Here is a 5,988-nt window from a genome sequence, read left to right on the forward strand (position 1 = left end):
TCAATGTGGGTAACCTTACAGGAAGATCCTGCCATGGAAATTATCCACTTTGAGAGAATTGGGCTAAATGGCTTATTCTCAAATTCCTTTATACTCCTATTCCTTAATCTTAATAGAGGGTAGGCTTTTAGAGTGAGAGAAGGGATTAACCTATTAGTGCATGCCTACTATCACGCACTTGCCTATTCTCTGTTGTTTCTTTCTAACTCCTTTTTCTTTCTAAGTTTTCTACTCCATTTTTATCTCATTTTCTTGTTCCCTTGTGGGGTTGTTATGTTCAATCTTTTCTTCCTCTCCTCTTGTTTTGTTCCTCCCTCCCTTCCGTACACGACGGAGGGCCTTTTTATACTGCCTGTCGTGAAGAGTTTTTACTGTTTTACCCCTTAATTGCTTTTGTCTGGGTGTGGGTGTCCTTCCAAACCACCCACTGATCTGTTAGCTGCTTAGCCACCACCACTTACCTGTACTGGCCGTGCCACATCCCATTACCAAACAAAGAGTCTTATTTTGTTTGCTTGCTCACCATGGCATTCTCATTCGAATAAGGGTGGGCATTCTCTCTCACTATCCCTCATGGCATGCACTTAGTGATTTCAACTCATCTTTCCCTCTTTTAGGTGGTATGTCATCCTAGCAGGACATTTCCCCCAAAAGAGTTTGAGCGGGAACCCCAGAATAGTCTCTCCCCTTCTCCCCTTCTCCCTACCGCTAGACCATACCCTCTCTTACCTCTGACCTATGGCCCACCACTCCTGTATTGGCTGGGTACAAGTTGGTGGTGCCTGAGCCTTGTGCGTGCTCCACTTCCATGTGTGTCCATGGCTTGTCTGCTACTCATACATTTGCCATGACCTGAAGGCTTGTCTGTACATTCTGCTGCTTGCTCTTGACCTCTTGTGGCATGAATGGTTTTCTAAGCCTTCGTCCTTTACATCTCACTTCCTTCTTGGGCTGGGCCTTGCTTGATTGTGGCTTATTCCTTTTCCCATCCATTCTTTGCCTCTTTTGCAGATCTGCTAGCACTTCTGTCGTGCCATTCGATCATTCCTACTGTGCTATTGTATGACTAGTGCTAGCTAGGCTCCTTTTGGGCCTGCTATATACTTTCCCTTTGCTTAATTCCCGTGGCCGAGTATTACCATTGGGCTAGTATTCATACTACTTTGGGCTTCCTTGACCCATTCCATTGCTTTTGGGCTTCCTTGGCCCATCTCATCCTTTTGGGCATCCTCGGCCTGTTTCCTTTTCTTGGGCATCCTTAGCCCATTATACTCCCATGGGTCTTTGCTAAGTCTTTTGGGCTTTCTCGGCCCAAATTACCATATCCTTTACTTTTGGGGTTCATGGGCTTTCCATCAACCCCTTACTCACTTAATTCATTACTTCAGGCCTCTTTGGCCCATTCTTGCTTGCTTTCTATTTCATATAATGCTCATAGGTTTACTACTTCTTTTCTTTGGGCTCCTTTAAGCCAACTTGCTTTCTTTGAGGCCCATTTATTATTTTCTAGGCCTATGATCCATTATTTCTGTCATTCGGGTTTAATAGTTTTCTTCCAAATTTACTAACTCTTTTCCTCCCATATTGTTGGGCTTCTTCCTGCTATTGGGCCTTTTTGCCAAAGTGGGCATCAACAATGATGAAACTAAACATGCGTTTGCAAAGCGTTGGGATGAAAATTTTGTACGTTTTGCTGAAAAATGGTGGGTCTCACAACACTGTTTATGGACCACCAAACTCAGCAAAACACAGATTTCTAGGTAAATTTGGGTCCCACAGCACTATTCAAACCTTTAAAAATTATTTTTCTACAATGTTTTTAGCAATAAGTTTTCAGCAATAAGCGATATCCAAACAGACCCTAAAAGCAAAAACAATTAGAAGATAAATACTTTAATGAATTTTATTAGAGCATCCACAATATACTCAGCACTTTACCTATACCCTGTAGCAAGGTAGGTAAAAAATTTACCTATACCTTCACTACTGCAGCACTTTTTTTTATATATGGCTGTGCACTATAGCTGAGAGCTAAAAAATACTTTTTTATTCTCCATTTGTTTAAAAAAACAATTTTTTGTTGTTTTCTTCTATTCTTTTTATCCAACCCGTGACACTCTCAACTCCCTCTGAACTCTCAAGACTCAACTCTCTCAAACTCTCACAAGCTCTCAACTCTCTCAAACTCTCACCTATGAACTCTCACCTCTCTATCTCATTGTCGCCGGCCTCAATGTCATTGGCCCAACCGCTGACCCATTCCGTCGAAGTCCCAACCCGACCCAAGCCCCAAGCTGTTGATCCACGCCTCCGATCCACGCCGTCGATCCATGCCTTCGACCCACGCCAACCCGACTCCGCCTCTGACCCATCTCGACCTCTTCGCCTCTCTTCTCTTTTGTCTAACCCACCAAGTCCAAATCTTGCTTGCTAACCCACGCCAACCCGACTCGCCTTCTCTGATGCTCTAACCCATCTCGGCCTTTATGCCTCTCTTCTCTTCTGTCTGACCCACCAATCTTGAGATTGCTTGCTGATCAGGTGAGTTGCCTCTCTGCCTCTCTTCTCTGATGCTCTGACCCATCTCACATTCATCATTCATCATGTAATGCTTGGGATTTTTTATTTGGGTAATTAGAATGATAAATTTGTCATGTCAGTTGGGAATTTTCTATTTGCAGGAAATTTATATTTGTTGAATCAATTGGAATGTATTGGGAATTTTCTGTTTGCAGGAATTTATGTTTTTGTCTTTAAATGTTAGTTTGAAAATTTTCTATGTGTAAGGAAGGCTACTTTTTTTTTTTTTTTTTTTCGGTGGTGGTGGCGGCAGTGGAGGCGGTGGTAGTGGCAATAGTAGCGGTTCTGATAATTGTGATTGTTGTTTATTATAGTGGATATATTATTTTATTATGATATTTATATTATTTTATTGTGTTGAAAGCTAAAATAGGTCCACTGTAGCTGAATGTTTTGTAAAGTGGGTAAGTAAAACAAATAAAGTAACTTTTTGTGATATCAAATAGCTAAAAAAATAGTACCACTATTATGGATGCTCTTAGTTAGCCATGGAATCCAAATAGATATTCCTAAGGAAAAAACCACAAGGCTTTTGAACCCCAGATTCCATAGACTTAAATAGGCTATAAGGCTTCACAAGATTTGTGAAATTTGGGATCTTAGATCAACGTGGTGTTCCCAAATTCTTGTACTAAAAATATGAATTTCTACTTCTATAAAGTATTTTCTTAGAGCATAGCAACTTCTTTATATTTTTGTACTGTTTGGATAGTAAACAGTGACATTTATCTATTACCTATTTACTTTTTCAAATACATCTTCCAACAGATTCTCTATCCTTTCTCTATCTCATTTAAATATTATTTCTTCATTCATTATTTATTCTTTTTAACAACTACATTTTTTTTAATGAGAAGTGTTACTTCCACAACTATATTTTTTTTTAATGAGAAGTGTTATTCATTATTCATTCTCTTTCTTTCATACTCTCACCCTGTCACACACACATAATCAGCAGAGAACAAAGCTAGAATTTAAAGCTATGATGTTGAAGATGGCAGTGGCAGAATTTAAAGCTTACTTTGCCCAAGAGAAGAGTTTCTGAAGAAAGGGAGCTGCGTGATGTACTCTAAAGAGAGAAAGAATTTAAAGCTAGCTTTGCCCACAATTTAAAGCTTGCTTCCAGTTGTTTTCTAATGAGAAGTAAGGAGAGTTTTTGCTAAAGAGAAGCAAGAGAAAGAGAGAGAGCAAGCAAGGAAGAAAGTGAAACAGAGGAAAGAGAGAAAACATTTTTTTGTTCAATAGCTGATTATTATAATAGCTAAAAATGTTTGAAGTGTGAATATGAAATGCTACAGTGTTCTCTACTTGTAGAAAAGCACTGTAGCAATTCTAAAAAAAAAATGGAGATGGAGAAGTTGTTCTCTACTTGTAGAGAAGCACTGTAATAATTCTAAAAAAAAATGAAGATGGAGAAGCTATTGGAGTGGATTTTGGGGTGTTTTCTCTAAAATTGGCTTTAAAAAAGCCATTGGAGATGCTCTTAAAGGAATTGGCTTAGTTTTTCCTATCTTTGAGTAAGAATGCTCTTTCCTTATGGTTTCTTGATCCCTTCTTTGCATGGCTGACCCCTTTTTATACCTGTGTTGAGAGACCTAAAATTATCATTTTCTCCATTTTTCTTAGTTTTGCCGAAAACCCTTGGGATGGGATCTCTGCGTGGCTCTTTCTCCCTTTTCCTTTTGTTTCGTTTTCCTAGAAATTTGCTTCCTGAAAGCACCTTTGTTCTTTCTCCTTATAGAAGATTCCTTCCCCCATTCAAACCATGCAATAGCCAGGGTCAATGGACATGGGTCCCTTTGTAGAACCGTGAGGAGGACATTGCGAAGGTTCAGTGCTGTGATGGTGACTTCACAGGTCTTAAGCCTTTTGCTCATAAATGGTATAGATACTTCTTCGGTCGAATAACCCACTAAAGTTGTTGGGTGCCTTATCTTTCTTATGGTTCCCTTTTAGCCGAAGTTACTTGACCTCCCCATTCATTGGTTGGTCAATCTTTGCTTAAGAGATGCATGACATCTTCTTTCTCTTAGGATCCTGAGACTTTCTTTTCTGTAATGTTTAGATTTGTTTTTGCTACAGTACGATCACTTGTCCCTTTCAAGACCTTCTTTCTTGGTCACTTGCACCTTATTCAAGGCCCTTCTTTCTTCCCATTGTTGGGCTTTGGCCCTTAACCGTGTGTCCCAATTTTCTTCATTATGGGTTTGCTCCTATTGAACTATGGGTCCCTTGTATTACATGAAGCCCAAGGTATGGGTGTCAACTATATTTAATTAGAAAAAAATATATATTGGCATATGACTATTGGTGTTGTAATTAAGGGTATCGACAACCTACTAAAACTAGTTGCCTCGACACGGGTCACCCAAATGTTGCACCTTTTGCACCAGAATATTACAGTTCCTATGTTTCTCTCCTCTTGAAGCCTGGGTTATCCAACTTCTTTGAATGGTAGAATGATGTTCTCTGTTTCTTAGAGTAAGGAGATTTATCCCCTTAGGTAACAAGCTTATTTAGCGATTTAGTAGTTTTTTTGTGGGATTCTGGGAAACTGTTCAATGTTATGATGGATGAGATTACGTAGCGATAGAATAATCTTTCTTTGTCTACAAAGGAGGAAAAAAATATTGATATAGGAGAAAGAGTAATGCCACGAGAGTTTATTCTGGTGGCTAAATTCTTTACTAATATAGTCATTAATGTGGAAGCGATTGCAAGGACTTTTCGTTCGTTGTGGAGCACAAGGAAAGGTTTTCAATTTCGTCAGGCTAGAGATCATACTCTCCTTTTCATATTTGAAGTAAATGTGATGCATAGAAGATTTTATGGAATGAATCGTGGTCTTTTGATAAACATCCAGTAGTATTTACATGGTATGATTAGAAAACTCCAATTGAAAATTTAGACTTTGCTATGATGAAGTTTTGGGTACAACTCCATAATCTTCTAATAATGAATTTATCATATGATATAGCAGAATAAATTAGAGAAACACTGGGCACTGTGGTTAAGATGGAGGACAAGACTGAGATGAAGGGAGGAAATTTTTTGAGGGTTAGAGTTGTTGTTGACACTTCTCAACCTCTATGCCAAGGTTGAAAAATTGCACTTCCTAACGGAGAGAGGAATTGGGTTTCTTTTAAATATGAACGTTTACCAATTATCTGTTATTGTTGTGGTCATCTATCTCATACCAATAAGGAGTGCGAGCTTTGGATTTGAAGCAAAGGATCATTGTCTTTGGATCAACAATAGTTTGTTGCATGGATTAGAGCGGTATAGTTTAATCCGACTCATAAGTCGGTGGTAGAGGTTCAAGGGTATGAGGTTGTATCTATAGATAGGCCACTGTCATCAAGTGGGCATGAGGATGATCAACCGCCAAAGGGTATTTCCTATTTGACC

General features: G+C 39.1%; 1 long non-coding RNA gene across 1 annotated transcript; it reads left to right on the plus strand.

The window, feature by feature from the left end:
* Positions 1-2,142: 2,142 nt before the first annotated feature.
* On the plus strand, positions 2,143-4,122 carry LOC115975617. The gene is made up of 2 exons (XR_004088135.1): positions 2,143-2,541; positions 3,536-4,122. It is a non-coding gene; the product is annotated as an uncharacterized LOC115975617 (long non-coding RNA).
* The last annotated feature ends 1,866 nt before the right edge of the window (positions 4,123-5,988 follow it).

The sequence above is a fragment of the Quercus lobata genome, chromosome 2 (genome assembly GCF_001633185.2).
Source record: "Quercus lobata isolate SW786 chromosome 2, ValleyOak3.0 Primary Assembly, whole genome shotgun sequence".
In the NCBI taxonomy this organism is placed as follows: Eukaryota; Viridiplantae; Streptophyta; class Magnoliopsida; order Fagales; family Fagaceae; genus Quercus; species Quercus lobata.